At 47.2% G+C, this 20,267-nt stretch overlaps 1 protein-coding gene across 1 annotated transcript in view; it reads left to right on the top strand.

Moving 5' to 3' along the window:
• cntnap2a (contactin associated protein 2a) overlaps positions 1 to 20,267 on the top strand; it is a 2,445,269-nt gene that overhangs the window by 2,140,814 nt on the left and 284,188 nt on the right. The gene's annotated exons all lie outside the window — the stretch shown is intronic.

Below are 20,267 nucleotides of genomic sequence, written 5' to 3'. Positions count from 1 at the left end.
AGCAATTCATCATCAGCACCTATCACCATTAATTAACTGTGACAGGGTTGGGGTAAAGCAATTGATGGGACTCCTGACAAAGTATTGATTGAAGACAGCAATTATCATTAATCGATTCAGGTTTGATGGACATGTACATGGCAAAGGTCTAACAAAAGAAACAGTATTGGACTTTCAGGATTTATCTCTATTGAAATGAAATAATTTAAACACAAATTAATCAAGCCAGAACAGTATCAGAATTATACCTTAACGTCTCAATTGATGGTAATGAGCAGCAAAAGGCTTTTGCAAATGTGGTCTGAAATCATGTTTCTTGCTCACACCGGTGGATGTAAATTTTGAAATGTTTTGGGCAGTGAATTGTGAGGCTGTCACTCAAATTAGAAAGGCTTTAAGAACAAGTTTATGCACAACCTGGCTATTTCACTTGGTAGTTATATGACTCTTAACTCCAAGGTCATGGCCTTGAGCCCCACGTTGGATGATGAATTTCATATTTTATTTAAGAAGGGAGTAAGTGAGCAAGGAACGCTTGGACAAGGTATTTTGTTGACAATTCTTTTGCAGATACTGTTTGTTCCATTATGAAAATGGTGTAGCTGACACGTTCATTAAAGCCATCCGGATTTAGCATCTAATGAATATTGTTGCTGGGCCTGCCACTTCATTCTCAGTGACATTTCCCCCTTTTTTTTGCTATTTTAGTCTTCATTTTGAGGCATACTTTTAGGGATCAGCAAGCAGTGGTTGCAACTGCAGCTTCTGCATCATTATGTGTGGAAAGTATTTCCCCTAGTGTATGACACAAGTAAACACAATCTTTGACCTTTCACATTTACGCACTCACACTTCCTGTAACTTGTTGACTTCACAGGATTAGATGTAAAATAGAACCCGCAGCCACAGCTGTGCTAATGGTATAACATTAATTTAGAATGGGTGAATTTCCCTGATGATCTCAACAAAGGTGCATTACAAGATCTCACCAAGGCTCCTTCAGCAGTGCCTACTAAACCCCGACCACTACCATCTAGAAGGATAAGAGCAGAACAGACATGTGAACTCCACCACCTTGAAGTTCCCCTCCAAGCCACTCACCATCCTGACTTGGAAATATATCGCCATTCCTTCACTGTTGTCGGGTCAAAATCCTGCAACTCCCTCCCTAACAGCACTGTGGGTGCTACCTACATCACAGGGACTGGAACAGTTCAAGGAGGCAGCTCACCACACCTTCCAAGGGCAATTAGGGATGGGCAATGAATGAATAAAAAAAGTGCTGTGCCAAGTCAACTTATAATGTGGAGATGCCGGCGTTGGACTGGGGTGAGCACAGTAAGAAGTCTTACAACACCAGGTTAAAATCCAACAGGTTTGTTTCAAATCACTAGCTTTCGGAGCACTGCTCCTTCCTCCGGTGAAGAGGTATGTTCCAGAAACATATATATAGACAAAGTCAAAGATGCAAGACGATACTTTGAATGCGTGCATTTGTAGGTAATTAAGTCTTTACAGATCCAGAGAGAGGGGCAACCCCAGGTTAAAGAGGTGTGAAGTGTGATAGGATTGCGCAAGCCCAGGCCAGATGGTGGGGGATGAATGTAATGCAACATGAATCCAAGGTCCCGGTTGAGGCCATACTCATGTGTGCAGAACTTGGCTTAAGTTTCTGCTCGGCGATTTTGGGTTATCGCGCATCCTGAAGGCCGCCGTGGAGAACCCTTACCCGGAGATCAGAGTCTGAATGCCCTTGACTGCTGAAATGTTCCCCGACTGGAAGGGAACATTCCTGCCTGCCGATTGTCGCGTGATGCCCGTTCATCCGTTGTCTTCAGGATGCGCGCCAACGCAAAATCGCCAGGCCCAAGGTGTTTTATAAGTATATTAAGGGAAGGAGGTTGAGCAGGGTAAGAGTAAGGCCCATAGGGACCAACGTGGAAATTTGTGTGTGGAACCGGCAGATAGAGGTAAGGTTTTAAATTAGTACTTTTCATCTGTGTTCGATATGGAGAAGGATGATTTAGGTATCGAAATCAGGGAGGTGCACTGTGATTTACTTGAATGACTTAATATTGAGAGGGAGTAGATATTAACTGTTTTAACGGCCTGAAAGTGGCTAAATCCCTGAGCCAGAACAGATGTATGCCAGGTTTCTGTGGGAAGCAAAGGAGGATATTTCAACGGCATTGACAAAAGTTTTTAAAACTTCTCCAGCCACAGGATAAGTGCCAGAGGACTGCAGGAGAGTTAATGTAATGCCATTATTCAAGAAGGGAAATATGGACAAATCATGAAATTACAAGCCAGTGAGTAGGGAACCCGGAAAAAAAATCTAAGGACAAAATTAATCTCCATTTGGAGAGGTGATGATTAATCAAGGATAGTCAACATGCTTTTGTCAACAGGAGATCATGGGCAGGATTCTCAACCGGAAATTCCCGCCCGAGGTCAATGGACCTTTAAATGGTCCACGTCCCGCCCGTGGCGATCTTGCGGCAGGCAGATAGAAGAATCCAGCTCCATGTCTTACAAATTTGATTGAATTTTTTGAGGAGATGACTAAATGTGTAGATGAGGGTAGTTGTGGCTGATGTCTTCTACATGGACTTTAGTAAGGGAGGTTGATGAAGAAGGTAAGAGCCCATGGGATCCAGGGCAATTTGGCAAACTGGATCCAAAACAGGCTCAGTAGCAGGAGGCAGAAGATGATGGTTGAAGCTTGTTTTTGTGACTGGAAGCCTGTGGTCAGTGATGTTCCGCAGGGATCAGTGCTGGGGCACTTGTTGTTTTTAGTCTACATTAATGATCTGGATGTGAATGTGGGAGGTATAGTAAGTAAACTCGCAGATGACACAAAAATTGGTGATGTGGTAAAAGGCCTCAGATTAGAGGATGATATAGACGGGCTGGTTCGATGGACAGAAGAGTGGCAAATGGAATTTAACCATGAAAAATTGGAGATAATGCATTTTGGGAGGACTAATAAGTCAAGAGAATATATAAGTAATGGTCGGACCCAAGGAAGTACAGAGGATCAAAGGGACCTGAGTGTGCATGTCCACAGATCAGCAGGACAGGTAAAAAAAGTGGTTAAGAAGGCTTTTAGGCTTTCTTGCCTTTATTAACTGAGGCATTGAATATAAGGGCATGGAGGTTATGTTGGAGTTATTTATAATTCCGGTTAAGCTGGAGTACTGTGTGCAGTTCTGGTCACCACACCATAGGAAGGAAGTGATTGCATTAGAGTGGGTGCAAAGGAGATTCACCAGCATGTTGCCTGGGCTAGAGTGTTTCAGCTATCAAGAGAGAACAAAGAACAAAGAGAACAAAGACAAGTATAGAACAGGAACAGGCCCTTGGGTCCTCCAAGCCTGCAACAACCATGCTCCCTGTCTAACCTAAAACATTCTACATTTCCAGGGCCTGTATCCCTCCCTCTATTCCCATCCTATACATGTATTGCCTAGGCGCTCCTTAAACGTCACTGTTGTATCTGCTTCCATCACCTCCTCTGGCAGCGAGTTCCAGGCACCCACTACCCTCTGTGCAAAAATCTTCCCTCGCGCATCTCCTCTAAACTTTGTCCCTCGCACCTTAAACCTATGTCCCCTAGTAATTGACTCTTCCACCCTCGGAAAAAGCTTCTGATTGTCTACTCAGTCCATGCCCCTCACAATTTTGTAGACTTCGATCAGGTTGCCCCTCAACCTCTGTCTTTCCAGTAAGAACAAACTGAGTTTATCCAACCTCTCCTCACAGCAAACACCCTCCATACCTGGCAACATCTTGGTAAACCTCCTCTGTATACCCTCTCCAAAGCCTCCATATCCTCTGGTAGTGTGGCGACCAAAATTGAACACTATACTCCAAATGTGGCCTAACTAAGGTTCTATACAGCTGCAACATGACTTGCCAATTTTTATACTCAATTCCCCGGCCGATGAAGGCAAGCATGCCACATGCCTTCTTGACTACCTGCGTTGCCACCTCCAGTGACCTGTGAATATGTATACCCAGATTCTTCTGCCTGTCAATACTCTTAAGGGTTATGTCATTTACTGTACATTTCCCACCTGTATTAGACCTTCCAAAATGCATTACCTCATATTTTTCCAGATAAAACTCCATCTGTCATCTTTCCGCCCAAGTCTCCAACCGATCAATATCCTACTGTATCCTCTGACAATCCTCATCACTGTCCGCAATTCCACTATGTGTCGTCCGCAAACTTACCAATCAGACCAGTTACATTTTCCTCCAAGTCATTTATATATACTACAAACAGCAAAGTCCCGGCACTGATCTCTGTGGAACACTACTGGTCACAGCCCTCAGAAAAACACCCTCACATTGCTACCCTCTGTCTTGTACTACCGAGCTAGTTCTGTATCCAGCTCACCTCTGATCCTGTGTAACGTCACCTTCTGCACCAGTCTGCCATGAGGGACCTTGTCAAATGCCTTATTGAAGTCCATGTAGACAACATCCAGTGCCCTACCTTCATCAATCATCTTTGTCACTTCCTCAAAATATCTTGATCAAATTAGTGAGACATGACCTCCCCTTCACAAAACCATGCTGCCTCTCGCTAATACGTCCATTTGCTTCCAAATGGGAGTAAATCATGTCTCGAAGAATCCTCTCCAATAATTTCCCTACTACTGATGTAAGGTTTACCAGCCTGTAATTTCCTGGATTATCCTTGCTACCCTTCTTAAACAAAGGAACAACATTAGCTATTCTCCAGTCCTCTGGGACCTCACATGTAACCAGTGAGGATACAAAGATTTCTATCAAAGCCTCAGCAATTTCCTCCCTTGCCTCCCTCAGTATTTTGGGATAGATCCCTTCAGGCCTCGGGGCTTATCTACCTTAATGCTTTTCAAGAGACTGGATTGGTTGGGGTTCTTTTCCCTGGAGCAGAGCAGACTCAGGGGAACTGATTGAGGTGTATAAAATTATGAGGGGCAGAGATAAGGTGGCTAGGAAGGTACTTCCCCCCCTTGTTGGAGGGGTCAAGAACTTGGGGGCTTAGATTTAAAATAAGGGAAGGAGATTTAGAGATGAGAGAAAAACATTTTTTACCTGAACGGTAGTGGAAATTTGGAACTCACTGCCTGAAAGCGTGCTAAAAGCGGAAACCCTCACAGTATTTAAGAAGCATTTAGGTGAGCACTTGAAATGCCAGAGCATACAAGGCTACAGACCAAATGCTGGAAAATGGGATTAGAATAGTTAGGTGCTTGATGGCTGGCATAGTGCGATGGGCTGAAGGCCCTCTTTCCGTGCTATAAAACGCTACGACTCACATGTAGTGTCACAGAACTCACATCACATCTAGGAGCAAGAATTCAACATTGCATTTCAGAATCAGAATCTGCAACAGGAGATTTCTGACAATGTTTTGCTGGAGCTTAGATTTAACAAATAACAATTCCTGAAGAAGGAGGAGGGACTTCCTTGACATGTACATTGTCATATTGTTAGGAGAGCTGAAATTGCTTCACAGCTAGTGGATTTGTACTGAAGTGTTGCCACTCATAATTAATATAGCAAGGTCACAAATATAACCAATAACCAAATCTTCTTGGAATAGCACAATAAAATCCCACAATTCCACCTAAACAGGCAGATGTGAGTGGTTTAACCTCATGCAAAAATGTCGGCCTCCACGAATGCAGCACTCTGTTAGCATTGCATTGAAGTGTTGGCCTAGATTAGGTTCTGAAGTCCTTGTGTAAGAAAAATAACAGATTTCCAGCTCCCAGCCGCTTGCTAGACATTTAAAAGAAAACATCGACACTGGTCATCAAGAAAAGTCCATGAGCCAGAATGTCCTCGTTTTTCAACAGTTGGAGGATTTGAGTGGAAAAATTAAAGAATTTTAATTAATTAAAGCAATAATGTTACATAATTTGCTTTCGTCAATCCTTGTTCAGTTTTAGTATAAAGCTACAAAAACAACTGAACCTAAAGACTACAATATGTTCTGCCAAATTCCTTGACTGTCCTCTTCCCAAGCCATAATTTCCTTACCCCAGGTAACTGTAATCTGTATTTAACAACTGGCATCACCTGATTTAAGGCCGATTCTGATCCCTTAGGCTTAACTTTCTGACTTTCTGTTCCCAACAGTGAGAACACACACTGCCTACAATTTTCCAGCCATTTAAAATCTCAGCAGCAAATCTCCTGTCAGAAGTATGAAGGTGGAGAATTACCTTTTTACTTTTTAAGAATAGCACCTTCTCCAGTCAGCTGCCATGGAAATGATTAACTCAATTTCCCCTGTCTTGATGCTGACATGTCCACAAAAGTAACATTCTCAGCACATCATCATGAAAATTTATTTATGCCGACGATACTGTCTTAACAACTCAGGCAAAATCTTTGCAGGCTATAGGAGCCACTCTAAACTCCGAACCTGTCAAAGTAGCTGAATATTTCTACAAGTGGAGACTGTAACCAAACCCAGCCAAGTCCATTCCACTTTGAAAATCGCAAGGCATGCAACACCCTAAATGTCATTGGAAAACAAAGGTCGTTTTACCTCATTCAAAAATCTTAATTTTAAGGGAATTAGATTTGCATTGGTAAACATTGGAAATAAGATATAGTTTTAAGTGGTTTTAATGTATTGTTTCTGTGCCAAGAAGGGTCAAATTTATAGTTAGATGTATGCTGGACAAAAGTGTTTGTATGTGTTGGGATTGGTTAAGTTCCAACCGGGTCTCTATTGTGTTTAGAGACGGCTACAGCATGAAGAATAAATAAAAGGCATAAGCATGTGGGTGTTGCTTCGCAATCCGGGCCTTGAAAAGTAGAGAAGCTTTTATGTTTTAGTTTTTGCTGAATTTGTGGGTAGGTGGAAACAGGACCTCAGGGAGTGAACATATCTAAACTCTGCCAGAAGAATGACTGGACAGGACGGGAGCTGCAAAGAGGAAGGCTGCCTAAATTACAATATATTCAGGGAACTGGGACCGAAAGGATGTTTAAGACAACTGAAGTTAAATGAACAGAGGCCAAAGTATTATTCAGAAGAATTCAGGAAAGATTAAACAAAATGTTCTGACTTAAAGAGACATTTGCAGTAACCAGATTTAAAGTGGGACAGCAGCTTTCAAAGATAAATCAAATGTCTGATGCCATTTTAATACAGTTTGGGAATCAAGCGTTTTTTAAAAATTAATTTAGCGTACCTGATATTTTTTCAGTTTAGCATGGCCAATTCACATATTCTTCACATCTTTTTCGGTTATGGGGGTGAGACCCAAGTAGATACAGGGAGAATGTGCAAACTCCACATGGACAGTGACTCGGGGCCAGAATCAAATCCGTGTTGGGGAATTGAGAGTTAAAGCAATTATGAGCAGTTTGCATAGCAGTCAAGGCATAGAAATCCTAAAAGGATTGTTGTAAATTATTGGAATGGATTCACTGTTAAAAATGGAGTGGAAGTTTTATTTAAAAGTGTCATTTGGAAAACCTGGTCTAGATTTCGGAAGGCAAACTGCCAAGGGAAAGCATTAGCATAAGAGCAAATTCTATATTATGCTTTTGAGACAGGATTTTGGAAACTCTTATGTGATCATCATCTGGTGGATTCTGAGAAGAAATCTACAGACACTAACTTGGGTTTAGAGGGGAGTGCGTGTATTTGACCAAAGTCAGCTTGTGCGCTTATAAGGGACTTTTGTGTTAATGAGATCACTGTTGCTTAAGATGTGCTTTGTAACCGATATTAATCCTGAAACCTGTGTGAAATTAAGTTAAAGGGAGAGTAAAGATTATTATAATCCAATTTTTTCATGTTCAAAACATGTTTTCTTGTTGTTGGAAATAATTAGCAGTCCTGTGCCTCTCTTCTTCCACGTTTTATAAAAAAAAAACCATTGCACACTTTTGAGCTAGGATTCTATTCTGGGATCTTCCTCTCCAGTAATAACACCAACTGGGATTGTAATAGTCACGCCTTGTGAAGAAAATGTGCTGCATGACCTAACTTCCACCTATCTTGCAATGACACTTGTCAGCTTCCTAACTCACCACCATTATCTCCGAAAGACTGCCGAAAATACGAAACCACAAGAGAACATCATCCGCGAGGACGGCATGGTAGCACAGTGGTTAGTTCTGCTGCTTCACAGCGCCACGGTTGGGTTCGATTTCCACTTGGGTCACTTTCTGTGCGGAGTCTGGACTTTCTCCCTGTGTCTCCGTGGGTTTCGTTTGGGTGCTCCGGTTTCGTCCCACAAGTACCGAAAGACGTGCTTGTTCGGTAAATTGGACATTCTGAATTCTCCGTCTGTGTACCCAAACAGGCGCCTGAGGGGATTTTCACAGTAACTTAATTTTACCAGTAACTTCCTGATACCAGTACCAAAGAAGTACAAGGCAGCATGCTCAACGACTACCGACCAGTGGCTTTGACGTCTGTTAACATGAAATGCTTTGAGCGGCTAGTCATGAGACGGATCAACACTAGCCTCTCAGACGGTCACGAACCATTGCGGTTCGGCAACTGGTCCACAGTAGATGCTACCAAAGAGAAAATGCTGGAAAATCACATCAGGTCTGGCAGCATCTGTAGGGAGAGATTTGTTTGGATTGACACAGGGCTATGGAGAGAGAGGAGGCAGTGAGATTAGTTTGCTGATTGATACAGGGCTATGGGGAGAGAGTGGGGCAGTGAGATTAGTTTGAGTATTGATGTTTCTCTTCCTACAGATGCTACCAGCAGCGCCGGCCCTAGGGTTGCTGGCGCCCCGGGCAAGCTGAACTTCGGCGCCCTTGGGGGGGGGGGGGGGGGTTGCTGGCGCCCCGGGCAAGCTGAACTTCGGCGCCCTTGGGGGGGGGGGGGCCGAGGGGGGGGGGGGGGGGGGACCCGAGGGGGGCCGGGGAGGGCAGACCCGAGGGGGGGCGGGGAGGCAGACCCGAGGGGGAGGCGGGGGGGACCGAGGGGGGGGGGGGCGGGCGGACCCGAGGGGGGGGGGGGCGGGGGGGCGGACACGAGGGGGGGCGGGGGGGACCGAGGGGGGGCGGGCGGGGGGAGCGGACCGAGCGGGGGGGGGGGACCGGGGGACCGGGGGGGCCGTCCTGGGGGAGGGCGGCCACCGGGCATGCGCTGGTTGGTACCAGCCCAACTGCGCATGCGCGGGACCCGAGTCTCTGGCGCCCCCTAGCACATGGCGCCCCGGGCGACTGCCCGAGTTGCCGGTGCCTTGAGCCGGCCCTGGCTACCAGACCTGCTGAAATGTTTCAGCATTTTCTCTTTGGTTTCAGATTCCAGCATCCACAGTAATTTGATTTTTTATACAGCAGATGCTATCTCTATGGCCCTACAGTCAACACTCAAACATCTCAACAAAAAGGACACCTACATCAGACTTTGTTCATAGACTACAGGTCCGCCTTCAGCACATTATCCTGACAAGACTAATAACCAAACTCTGCATCCTTGGACATGACCTCTCCCTGTGCAGGTGGATCATTTTCTTCCTCACCACCAATGACCGCAATCTATCAGGATAGGCAACAGCACCTCCTCCACAATAGTCCTCAACACTGGGGTCCTGCAAGAATGTGTGCTCAGTCCTCTACTGTACTCCCTATACACACATGACTGTGTGACAATATTCAACTCCAATTTGATCTATAAATTTGCAGATGATACAACTGTGATGGGTTGTATCTCAAACAATGACAAATCAGACTACAGAAAGGAGATAGATCACTTGATTGCATGGTGTACCGAAAACAACCTCTCTCTAATTGTTGGAAAGACCAAGGAACTGATCATCGACTTCAGGAGACATAGCATGACACACACCTCCATCTACATCAATGGCTCTGAAGTGGAGATGGTCGATAGCTTTAAGTTCCTGGGGGTCACCATCACCAACAGTCTGTCCTGGTCCACTCACGTTGATGCAACAGTCAAGAAAGCCCAACAATGTCTCTACTTCCTACAGAAGCTAAAGAAATTCGACATGTCTGCATCGACTCTCACAAACTTCCATAGATGTGCCATAGAGAGCATCCTATCTGACTGCATCACAGCCTGGTATGGCAACTGCTCGGCCCAAGATCGCTAGAAACTGCAGAGTGTGGTGAACTCAGCCCAACGCATCACACAAGCTCGCCATCCTCCCATTGATTCTGTCTACACCTCCCGCTGCCTCAGGAAGGCAGACAGCATTGGAAGAAACCCCTCACACTCAGGCTTTGCCCTCTTCCAGAGCCTTCCATCAGGCAGAAGATACAGAAGTCTCACGACCTGCACATCCAGACATGGGAACAGCTTCTTCCCCACAGCTACTAGACTCCTCAATGACTCCCCCTCGGACTGATATATTCCCTGTAAGAACACTATTCACGACGCCTTATGCTGCTCTTGCTCATGTATTGCTTGTTTGGCCCTTGTTCCGCACTCTAACCAATCACTATTTGTTGATGTACCATTTCTCAATGTACTCTGTCGATTATTCTTTTGTCTACTATGTACGTACTGTGTACGTTCCCTTGGCCGCAGAAAAATATTTTTCACTGTACTTCGGTACATGTGACAAATATCAATCAATCAATCAATTTTTGTGTTAATGTAAGCCTACTTGTGACACTAATAAAGATTATTATTATTAGCTCACCAGCAGAAGTTGAGTTGGAAAAGAAAACCACCCTCCTTCGTACTTGTTCCAAACTCTGGTCTTCTACACAACTGAGTACTGTGCACATGTACAGGTCTCAAGCTGTCACACCAAACTTACTGGCACACAAATTCACTCAGTAATAAGGATAAGCTCTGGTAACTCTCAGATCAACTCCAGTTTAGTGGTTATCTGTCCTTTTAAATATTGCCCCTCCCTCCATTTGATAGGATGCAGCAACACCTGGAGAAATAACTTGTATCAGCAGAAACTTGGACCTCCCCATTCACTGAGATCTTCAAGAACCCCCCTCCCAAATTCACCAGATGGCTCTATGAAATCCCCTCTGGACAAGAATCAAACATTTCCAACTACATAACGCTGAGAAACCTGGAGAAAAGCATGGACAGAAAATACTGTCCCAAATAAACGTCTTCCACCCAACATTTCAACAACCAGGCCACAATCTCTCCAGAACATGAGGACAATCCTCAATAGAATACAGACTGGACTTAACCAATGTTGACACCTAATGTACAGGTGGTAACCTGCAAACCTTGCCTGGTTGTGACTGGGGAAACTCTGACTAAGGAATGGAGCACATAATAGCATCTTGGTCCTGATTCAAGTTTAAGGGCAACATCTTAGAGTTATACTTGCTCTCCAGCAGGATATTGAATTGATTAGGGAACTTGACATTAAAACTGTGATGACAACTTCTGCTCCCAAAGCCATACGAAAGAAGAAGAATGCAACTAAATTGTCTAAAAATACAACTGTCCTCTTAAAAGCACTGTTACTTCAACCACCAACACCACAGCTTTTTCTTTCAAACTATCAGCATTACCCACGAATGGAAACATGTAACGAATGCAGTTATCTGCAGATTGATGGTATTATGCATGATATTACTGTATGTGTTGAAATGATTCTCACGTTACAATTAGGAATTGAAAATATTCTCCTGTCAATTCAAATCTTCCTTATCTACGAATCTAGCTTATGGTACTCCATAATACATCTGATGATCATTGCTTTATCACAACTAAAAGTATAATTAAGAGTATGATCTTTGAATGAATGAATTTGATACTGTTCGAGGTTGTGCAAAGGGCCCATATTATATGGACATGAATAAGTGGGTTTTTCGCAGCGGTGGAAGATAAATGTGAGAGATAAAGAGGGGATCAGCTCACCATGTCCACATATTGTGGTCATGCCCACAATTAGTGGGGTTCTGGGGCTTGGTATTTGAAATACTAACAAAACTTGTGGCGGTGGAGATGTCACCAGGTCCTCTTGAGGTGATTTTGGTGTGTCGGAAGTACCAGGGCTGATGGACGGGAAGGAGGCCGATGTGGTCTTCGCCAATGTTGATTGCCTAGTGGCAAATATTATGGGAATGAAAATCGGAGGAACAACCAAAAGTGTCGACATGGTTGTGGGATATTGCGGAATTCCTGAAACTGGAAAAGATTAAGTTTGCCCTTCAGGCTCGGATAGGGATTTCTAGACAAGATGGAGACTTGTCTCTGTTTACAGATCTATTTGTTGTCGCAGGTAAGGGGTGAAGGGGTGGGGGGGGGGGGGGGGGGGGGGGTGAGGAAACACGGGGGATGGAGGGGAAGAGGTTTAAGGAATACAATAAGAAATAGTGCCAAATTAGCAGGATTGTATTTGGTTATTGAATGTTGTTATGTATGCTGTGATTTGAATAATTTTTTTTTTAAAGAGTACAATCTTTGAAAATGAAATGTTGTAAGTAGTCCATGAAAGGAAACAATCTATATTTTTCCAAGCACAAGCTCTACTGATTACAAACTGATAAAGATGCTGAAGGAATCAGCCCCTCGTTATGGTTGAACGTTGGCCTTAAAAAACTCTACCAAGTATTTGCATAAAGGATACAGGCTAATAGGATTATGTTGAAGTAAATGCCAATATGGATAGCAATCCAGATGAAAAAGTAATTTAACGTATGTGAACCAGAAGCATAAATGTTTCAACTGATTCACAAAATGTGTTAATTTATGCTAATTAACGAATTCTTACTGACTGAACATTTGAAAACTGAAGAGCAATTTAAAGTGTAAATCTGCATATATGTCAGTAGTATGTGTTACTGAGGCCAGCCATGTCCAATCTGTAAATCACTCAACATTTGACATTTCAGGACAATTTAACTTTTGCAGCAAATAAATCAAACATTATTGGAGCACCTGGTCGCTGCATTCGTGAAACGGGTGCCAGATGCCCATTTGGGGCATCTAGGGCTCCGATTGGCACGGGAGCACCACGACTGTGCTCGGGAGGGGACAGGCCCGCGATTGGTGCCCACCTATCGTCGGGCCAGCGTTCAAAATAGACGCACTCTTTCCCCTCCGCCGCCTGGCAAGATCAAGACGCCACGTCTTGCCGGGCGGCTGAGGAGAAAGACGGCCACCGCGCATGCGCGGTTCGCGCCATCTGCGCGATGAAGTCATCCGCGCATGCGCGGATTGGAACCGGCAACCCGCGCATGCGCTGATGACCTCACAAATGTGCCATTTTTCACGTCATTTCCGGCGCGACAAAGTCGCGGCCGGGAAAGACGGAGGCCCGCTCCTAGCCCCCTGGGTGGGGGTGAATTAGGTGCGGGGAGCTGGCCCCGAGGCCGCCGTGAACCTCGGCCGATTTCACGACGACCATCCCGATTTTTATCGGGAGCGGAGAATACCGCCCCCTGAATCCTTGTCTCCTACATCATTTCGACAGCCACTTATTAATCTGGCACATCTTATTTTTGCTCTCCCTAGCACATGGCACTGGTAGTAATCCTGAGATTGCTACCTTCGAGGTCCTACTTTTTAATTTGCATCCCAACTTGGTATATTCTGCTTGTAGGACCTCTTCCCTTTTTGGGCAGTACGGTAGCACAAGTGGAAAGCACTGTGGCTTCACAGCGCCAGGATCCTAGGTTCAATTCCCCACTGGGTCACTGTCTGTGAGGAGCCTGCACCTTCTCCCGTGTCTGCGTGGGTTTCCTCCGGGAGCTCCGGTTTGCTCCCACAGTCCAAAAACGTGCAGGTCAGGTGGATCGGCAATGCTAAATTGCCCTTAGTGCCCAAAAAGGTGAGAAGGGGTTATTGGGTTATGGGGATAGGGTGGAAGTGAGGGCTTAAGTGGGTTGGTGCAGACTCGATGGGCCGAATAGCCTCCTTCTACACTATATGCTCTATGTATGTACCTATATGGTTGGTATCGGTATGTACCATGACCACTGGGTGTTTACCCTCCCACTTCAGAATGCCCTGTAGCCATTCCGAAGAGTCCTTGATCTGGAACCAGGAAGGTGACACAGTGTTCTGGAGTCTCTTTTGTATCTGCAGAAGCACCTGTCTGTTCTTCTTACTATTGAGTCTTCTGTTGCTATAGCCTTTCCATTCTTCTTACTCCCCTCTTTTGCAGCTCTCCTCCCCTACCAGCCTTCGTCTACTCTGTCTGTTAATCACCTATCCCATTTCTGCCTATTTGCTCTTTACCTGCAATGTGACTACCTCACTGAACGTGATGGCCACAACAATCTCAGCATGATGGACATTCCCCAGTGAGTCCACCCACTTTTCCAGCTCTGAAATGCAGTTAGCCAGTAACTGCAATTGGACACACTTCCTGCACACATGATCACTAGGGACACTAGAGATGTTCATGACTTCCCACATAGCGCAGGAGGAAGAGATCACAAGTGCGAGCTCCGCTGCCATGCCTCCCCTTTAGGTTAAGCTTGTTAGTTATTCCCCTTAAAGAATACTAATTATGCTTATTTCACTCTGAGTACTCCCACTGCAATGCGAAGACCTTGCCTTAAGTCTTTTGAAAACTTAATTTAAGACTTAACTTTACTTCTCTTACGCTACTTTTGTAACCTTACTATGTTGGCCCTAGCTTTGTCAGTTAGATCCAAGTACAGAAATTTCTTGAAGGTACATATGCTTTGCTAATTTACGGCAATTTGTCAACAATCCCTAACAGCAGTTTCTTACCAACCAATGAACTTGTGGTTTTCCTGCAATGTCACTCTTTGTTTCTTTCAACAAGAACTGACTGCAGGACATTGTTCCGACATGGTTCACTGCAACACTGACTGCAGGGCACTGTTCCCAGTCTGCTTTACTATGATGCTGACTGCAGGACACTATTCCTACACTGCTTCACTGCAATGCTGACTGAAGGACACTCTTCCAAGACTGCTTCACTGTAATGCTGACTGAAGGACACTCTTCCAAGACTGCTTCACTGCAATGCTGACACAGGGCACACTTCCAAGACTGCTTCACTGTAATTCTGACTAAAGGACACTTCTGAGATTGCTTCACTGCGATGCTGACTGAAGGACACTGTTCCCAGGTAGTGTCTCTATCTCTGAACCAGAGGTTCAGGGTTCGGGTCTCACACTAGAACCTGATGGTCAACGAAGGTGTGTTCATCTCGTAGCCAACAGGCTGAGTAACAACTTGAAAAATCCTTCTGCCTCAACCCAATGGCAAGTGGTAACAGTGGCAGAGACTCCTGGTCAGCCATGTTTAATATGGATATAAGCTTCTGGCAACAGGGTAGCGACCTGCCCCAAGAAATAACAGTTATGGAATCAGATGAAAGTCTACCTAGTGCAACACTAGGTGCGGGAATAAAAAAAACATACTGTCTGTGGTGAATTATAAACACTAATAATCCACACTGTATTGTGCAACATGTGTTGAGCCTGGACCTTGTATCAGATCATGTGTAGTTGCGTGGCTCTACCTATAGGGGGAGATGAGGAGCTTGTACTGGGCTCCGCCCATGGCTCCTCCCCCTAACCAGAAGTATAAAGGTTGCTGTTGTGAGCCTGCCTGCCAGTTAATCAAGAGTTCATCTTGTCACTGGCAGGCTCTGCTGTTAGACGATTAAAACCACCGTTCGCTTCTAACCACGTGTCGCGTGAATTGATGGTCTCATCAATTTCATCGTCTTAAGAAACAGTAAGGAATGACCGTGGAATCAGCCCTCAAACCTGATCGACTGGAACTCCATCCACAGGATGCAGAGGCGAAAGAAATTTTTTCACACTGGCTCTGATGTTTTAAGGCCTACCTGGCTGAAGCAAGCACTACAGAAACTACGGAGGAGCAGAAACTCAGTCTACTGCACGCAAGGCTGAGCCATCGTATATCTACTCAGTTAAATTGTACCAGCTCATATACAGAGGCCCTGGCCCTGCTCGACAGAATGTACGTGAGGCCCGTCAATGAGGTCTACGCGTGCCACGTTTTTACTACTCGCCGCCAGCGCCCCATGGAATCGCCAGAAGAATTCCTAAGAGACTTAAAAGCCTTATCCCGGGACTGTAATTACCAGGCTGTAAATGCTGCTGAACATAGGGAACTAGCTGTCTGCGATGTATTTGTTGCATGCCTCAGATCCAATTACGTGCACCTGCGGTTGCTTGAGAAGGGGGCCCAAAACATAGAAGACACTGTAGAACTCGCCACTACTAAGGAGGTCTCGTTCCACAGCCTCACCTCGTTCCCCGCGGACTAAGCTACCCCGTCATGGGCCCCCGACCAGCGACTACCCCAGGCCTGCGCCGCGCGGCCACCCAGACACTATGCTACTCCAGCCTGCCACTTTTGTGGCCAGCCTCAGCACCCGCGGCAGCACTGCCCGGCCCGCAACGCGACCTGCAGCAGCTGCGGTCGCAAAGGACACTATGCCAGAGTATGTCTGGCGAAGAAAGCTCCAGCCTCAAACCCTCCCACAGCCCAGAGCACTCGCTCCCTGAATTCACAGGCCCGCAGGCCCCGTAATGCCGCGGCCTGTACTCTGACTCCGCCCCCACCCACCACGTGCGACCCATGGGGGCCGCTATCTTGGCAAACCCCCATCACATGGCCAGCCACGTGCGACTCATGGGGGCCGCCATCTTGGGCTCCATCCTCTCCAAACTCGGCAACTCAGATCGAAGACTGCGTGCTCAGCGGGCATCCATCACAGGGCCACTTCAGCACAGGTGACCGAGCCACCGACTACCCACAACTCAGCGCGGTCACGTTGGACCAGTCGCGTCCGAAGCACCTCCGCAACTCCATGTTGACCATTGAAATCAACGGGTACAGTACACCGTGCCTCTTAGACTCCGGGAGCACCGAGAGCTTCGTACACCCAGATCTGGTAAGACGCTGTTCGCTCCCTGTTTTTCCTGCACGGCAAACTATCTCCCTCGCTTTGGGCTCCCACTCTGTTCACCTCCAAGGGCGCACCGTCGCGACCCTAACGATCCAACGCACTAGCTACTCTAATTTTCAACTATACGTCCTGCCTGAACTCTACGCCCCACTCTTACTGGGACTCGACTTCCAGTGTAACCTCAAAGGTCTCACCCTCAGCTTCGGCGGACCCCTACCCCCACTCACCATCTGTAGCCTAGCCACGCTGCGAATCTCCGCCCCCCCCCCCCCCCCCCTCCACTCTTTGCCAATCTCACTCCGGACTGCAAACACGTAGCCACTCGCAGCAGGCGGTACAGCGGTACAGCTTGCAGGACAGGGTGTTTATCGAAACCGAGGTCCGGAGGCTCCTATGTGAGGGGATCATAGAGGCCATTAACAGCCCCTGGTGAGCTCAGGTGGTGGTCGGCAAGACAGGGGAAAAATTCCTCATGGTCGTGGACTATAGTCAGACCATTAATCGGTTTACGCTCCTCGATGCGTACCCCCTCCCCAGGATTGCAGACATGGTGAATCAGATTGCCCAGTATCGTATTTTCTCCATGGTGGATCTGAAGTCTGCATACCACCAGTTCCCAATCCGCCCGGAGGACCGCCACTACACGGCTTTCGAGGCCGATGGCCGCCTCTTCCATTTCCTCCGGTTTCCCTTTGGCGTCACGAATGGGGTCTCGGTGTTCCAACGAGCAATGGACCGAATAGTGGACCAATCCGGGCTGCGGGCCACGTTTCCGTACTTGGATAACGTCACCATCTGCTGCTATGACCAGCAGGACCACGATGCCAACCTCCATCGATTTTTCCAGACGGCCCAGAAACTCAACCTCACTTACAACATGGAGAAATGCGTTTTCCGCACGACCAGGCGAGCCATCCTCGGCTATGTCGTGGAAAAGGGAGCCCTGGCCCCCAACCCGGACCGTATGCGTCCCCTCTTAGAACACCCTCTCCCTCATTGTCCCTGGGCCCTCAAACGATGCCTGGAATTCTTTTCATACTATGTCCAGTGGGTCCCTCAATATGCGGACAAAGCCCGCCCACTATTTAAGGCCACACTTTTCCCCCTGTCGGCTGAGGCTCGCCAGGCCTTCAACTGCATCAAGGAGGACATCGCCAAAGCGGCCATGCAGGCGGTGGATGAAGCCGTTCCTTTTCAGGTTGAGAGCGACGCCTCAGAGGTCGCTCTTGCAGCCACATTGAGTCAGGCAGGGAGACCAGTCGCATTTTTCTCCCGAACCCTCTCCGCTTCAGAACTTTGACACTTCTCGGTCGAAAAGGAAGCACAAACCATTGTGGAGGCTGTACGTCACTGGAGGCACTACCTCGCAGGCAGAAGGTTCACCCTCATCACCGACCAAAGATCAGTTGCCTTCATGTTTGACAACTCGCAAAGGGGCAAAATTAAAAATGATAAAATCCTGAGGTGGAGGATCGAACTCTGCTCCTACAAATACGATATCATGTATCGACCGGGGAAGCTCAACGAGCCCCCAGATGCCCTGTCTCGCGGCACGTACGCCAGCACGCAGAGCGACCACCTGAAAGCCTTCCACAATGACCTCTGCCACCAGGGGGTCACCCAGCTCGCCCACTACGTCAAGGCCCGAAATCTACCTTTCTCCACTGAGGAGGTAAAAACCATCACCGGGGATTGCCCGATCTGTGCGGAGTGCAAACCGCACTTCTGTAGACCAAACAGGGTCCACCTGGTCAAGGCTTCTCGGCCCTTTGAACACCTCGCTATAGATTTCAAAGGGCCACTCCCCGCGACTAATCGGAATGTGTACTTCCTGAATGTCATCGACGAGTTCTCCCGCTTCCCTTTTGCTATTCCGTGCCCCGATATGACCTCCCACACAGTCATTAGGGCCCTGCATAGTATCTTCACCCTGTTCGGTTTCCCCAGCTACGTACACAGCGACCGGGGTTCGTCCTTCATGAGTGACGAGCTGCGTCAGTACCTGCTCGACAAGGGCATCGCCTCGAACAGGACTACCAGCTGTAACCCCAGGGGGAACGGGCAGGTGGAGAGGGAGAACGGGACGGTCCTACTGACTCTCCGGTCCAGGAATTTCCCGGTTTCCCATTGGCAGGAAGTCCTCCCCGACGCGCTCCACGCTATTAGGTCCTTCCTATGTACCGCCACCAACCAGACTCCCCACGAGCGGCTCTTTGTTTTTTCCAGGGGTACTACCACAGGGGGCCTCGCTCCCAGTATGGTTGAAGACACCGGTCCCGGTACTCCTCCGGAAGCATGTCAGGGCACACAAAACTGATCCACTCGTAGAAAGAGTGCTCCTACTCCACTCAAACTCCCAACACGCCTTCATATACGCCTGAAAGCCTTCCACAATGACCTCTGCCACCAGGGGGTCACCCAGCTCGCCCACTACGTCAAGGCCCGAAATCAATACGGCCGTCAGGACACTGTATCCCTCCGGGACCTAGCGCCGGCAGGATCGAATCCCACCACTACCACCGCCGAGGTCCCCTCACACTACACCCCACCCAACTCATCACACCCCACGCCCCCGCATCTACCGGGTCGCTACACATGTTCCGCGCACCCGCACCCGCAAGCTCCCAGCGTCCCCAGTCGAACCAGATGGGTACGAAGCTCGGACAGAATAACCCCCGGAGTCCGCCATCGTACCCCAACCAACCGTGATCGTCCAGCCCCCAGAAGAGGCTGCAACCCTGGTGCTCCGCCGATCACAACGGACAACTCGACCACCGGACAGACTCAATTTGAAGCCATCACCCCCACCAGACTTGATTTTTTTTCACAGAGGGTGAATGTGGTGAATTATAAACACTAATAATCCACACTGTATTGTACAACATGTGTTGAGCCTGTACCTTGTATCAGATCATGTGTAGTTGCGCGGCTCTACCCATAGGGGGAGATGAGGAGCTTGTACTGGGCTCCACCCTTCGCTCCGCCCATGGCTCCTCCCCCTAACCAGAAGTATAAAGGTTGCTGTTGTGAGCCTGCCTGCCAGTTCATCAAGAGTTCATCTTGTCACAGGCAGGCTCTGTTGTTAGACGATTAACACCACTGTTCGCTTCTAACCACGTGTCGCGTGAATTGCTGGTCTCATCACTGTCATTTTGCTTGTCATTTGCATTGGGTAAAAAAAGACTCCATTTTGAATTTTCAATCTGGCAGAAGCCAGTGGAGGGTTGGAGTTGTGCGGTAGGTGGGTTTGTGGGCAGTTAAAATAAAGTCAAGACATGTCCACTTCTTTGCTGGCGACTACCTACAACTTAAAGTTGCAAGTTTCAAGGATATCATCTCAACCGAACAGGATCTTCTTTAAATATGCAGATCAAGCTTTGATGATGTAATAGGGCCTGCATTGCCATTTTA

Source organism: Scyliorhinus canicula, chromosome 5, assembly GCF_902713615.1.
Source record: "Scyliorhinus canicula chromosome 5, sScyCan1.1, whole genome shotgun sequence".
Classification (NCBI taxonomy): Eukaryota; Metazoa; Chordata; class Chondrichthyes; order Carcharhiniformes; family Scyliorhinidae; genus Scyliorhinus; species Scyliorhinus canicula.
This window is presented reverse-complemented; position numbering and strand designations above follow the sequence as displayed.